Source organism: Loxodonta africana, chromosome 5 (assembly GCF_030014295.1).
Source record: "Loxodonta africana isolate mLoxAfr1 chromosome 5, mLoxAfr1.hap2, whole genome shotgun sequence".
NCBI lineage: Eukaryota > Metazoa > Chordata > Mammalia > Proboscidea > Elephantidae > Loxodonta > Loxodonta africana.
The window spans coordinates 30,722,656-30,725,785 of NC_087346.1; the positions used below are offsets into that span (position 1 = coordinate 30,722,656).

Genomic DNA, 3,130 nt, shown 5'->3' on the forward strand with positions numbered 1-3,130 from the left:
AAGGAAGAGAGTTATTGCTCTATATGCATTGTTGCCTGGGCTCTGCAAGATAACATTTAAGAAGAGTTTTGATAATAATTCTGTCTATGGTTCTCTCATTTCTTTGAGTCTAAAAAAAATATATCTTATTTGTAAAGTTGCTGACAGTTAGAAAATTGTCCATTTCATCAAGATCCAATCTTGGGAATGAAAAAAAGATAAAGTGAATCTTCCCATTTTCTGTCATGAGAACAAAATTCTAAAACTGTTTTCAGATAGAAAGAGAAATCTAGGCCATTATGATATTACAGGAGTAGTACAATAACTGATAAATGTGCATTGGGAAATAATCAAGAATTTGGGTTCCTAGCCAACTCTGTCCAATGCTTCACAGAAAAGCAATTGAGGGTAATTGTCTTGGAATGAAGTCTCTCAATACTCTTATTGTCAGCAAATTGAGAGATAAGTGGAGGCTGGGGATAAAACAAGCTTAAAATAAACTTAAATATCAAACTTAAAATATGAAATTGACTTTTGAATCAGAATTGTCCTGCAGTGTAGGTATTTTTGGTTTGGTTTATTTATTTATTTTTAAACCAGAAGATAAATTTCACAGGTCTAGTTCAGAGCTGTTAATTTCCCTGCCTAGTATGTGAATGTATTGGGACTGACGTTAAATATCAGACAAATATTAAATTACAAATACACAGTGTACTTAAATTTTAACTGTTCTATTCACATATATTAATGGATTGAATCATACCTCGGCTAATCAGTACAGAAAAGAAAACAATTTGCCTAGCAAAAATGAATGATGCTTTAAGCACATGATATACTAAATGATGCTTGCTGATTTAGGCTTTTTCTGAAGTAATAATTACACTATAACATCTCTTACCTCAATTTTTCATTTGGCGCAATTCTTGTTGGTAAGTAGAAGTTTATAGATATTAGAGAAATAAGAATTTAAGCAGAAGCTATTTCCCTCAAAACATGTATTCATCAGTGTGATAATTGTAACATATATGTAAATTCTTAACCCAGTTTGTCTAGTAGATTAAGACCAATGTTTCCCCATGTGTGTCAGTGTAGAACTGTGCTCCATAGGGTTTTCAATGGCTGATTTTTTGGAAGTAGAATGCAAGATTTTTCTTTTGATGTGCCTCTGGGTGAATTAGTACCTCCAACCTTTCAGTTAGCAGCTGAGCACCTTAACTGTTTGCTTACCCAGGAACTCAGTGGTTCAGTGGTAGAACAGCCACCTTCCATGCAGGAGAATCAGGTTCAACTCCTTACCAATGCACGCTGTGCACAGACACCACCCCTTTATAAATGGAGGCCTTCACGTTGCTGAGATGCTGAACAGGTTTCAACAGAGTCTAAGACGGACTAGGAAGAAAGACCTGGTGATCTACCGAAAATCAGCCAGTGAAAATCTTGTGGGTCACAACGGTCTGAACCACAGCTGATTATAGGGATGACAGAGGACCAGGCAATAATTTTGTTCCCTTATGCATGAGGTTGCCATGAGTTGGGGTGACTGATGGCACCTAACAACAAATTCTTGGATGTTCTCCATTTAGGAAGTAGGGCTTAATTCCTCCCATCCTTGGAATGTGGGCTGGGCCTAATCACCAGCTTTCAAAGTACAGAGCATGCAAAGGGAAAAATATTATTCTTACAGTGAAAAAAACATGGCAGACCTTAAACAAGTGATCAATGTTAACAGTATCAGTAATAAATCATGTTGATATTATGTAATCCATGAAATGATGCAATTAGGAGGGTATTTCACCTCTGTGATATCCTTACTAATAATCCATAACCTCAGTCCAATCATTGGAAACACCAGACCAACCCAAATTGAGGAACATGCTACGAAATAGTTGACCAGTACTCCTCAACTGTGTCAAGGTCATGAAAAATAAAAAAGAATAAGAAATTGCCATAGATTAGAGGAGATCGAAGAGACAGGATGACTAAATGCAGCATGGCAGCCTAGATAAACATCTTAGAATAGAAAAAAAGACATTAGTGGAAAAAACTAATGAAATCTTAGTTCATAGTGTTGTACTAATTTTAATACCTTCGTTTTTTTGGTTTGCTTACTTCAGGCTTAATTAATCCACTTTATGTTTCTTATATAAAAACCATTATGGGGTGCCAAAAGTTGAAGCCTGGTCCTCTGCACAGAGACTCTGGTGTGAGTCTTTACAAAATGATCAATGAATTCCTGGTAAAGCCACTTGGTGAACAAGATCTACTTCCAGAGATGGTGCATAACACAGCTGTAGGTTTGGAGATGGCATAGAATTTGGCCCTGGCAAAGTTGCTCAAGGTGGCAGTTCAACCCCTGTCCAAGGCATAGCAGTCATCAATATCGACCATCAGCAGCAGCTTCTTGGGCACCGGGGCAAAACCCTTTCGTTGTCCTTGGGGATGGGGATGAGGTGCACTAGCACAAAGCCACAGAGGCCAGTTACCTTGCCGGGAACAGTGTTGTGCTTGCAGATCCTGTTCCCCCAGTAGCCTCACCCAGGCAAGAGGGAAATGGAAAGCTTAGCCAGGATGATGGCCCCACAGATGGTTTCTGCCATGCCCTTGGGGCACTTCACGCCCTGACCGAGGAGGCCGATGTAGTCCCAATGGCGACAAATGCTTTGATCCTGCTCCTCTAGCCAATGCCAGTTTGCTTTTAGTTGGCCATAATTTTCAAAACCGTTTCCTGGAGGGGCATCCCCAGGAAAATATAACGATTTCAGAATCCTTGATGGGCAGGGGAAGAGACAGATCTCTTCTAGGGACTTGGTTTTCATGTTTTTGACCAGGCTGCCAAACTTGGTGATGCAGGGCCACTCCTCATTCTTGGCCTTCACTTCACAAACAGCTACCTCCACCACACGACCTACCATGGGCGGGACCCCAGTCCTCTGGTAGCAGGGATATCATCAGCCATTTGGTGTTGTCTAGGAGAATAATCTTTTTTTTTTTTTTAGGAGAATAATCTTAGTGTCTTAGTTATTAACATTGGGGAAGCGGGGTGAAGGGTACATGGGGATTCAATGTACTGTCTTCAAAACTTTTTGGTAAATCTAAAATTATTTCACAATAAAACATTCAAGAGCAGTTAAAAATCACATTAACAGGCAAG

General features: G+C 39.4%; 1 pseudogene; it reads right to left on the reverse strand.

The window, feature by feature from the left end:
• Positions 1-2,095: 2,095 nt before the first annotated feature.
• Positions 2,096-2,846, reverse strand: LOC100675006 (small ribosomal subunit protein uS5-like; annotated as a pseudogene).
• Positions 2,847-3,130: the final 284 nt, after the last annotated feature.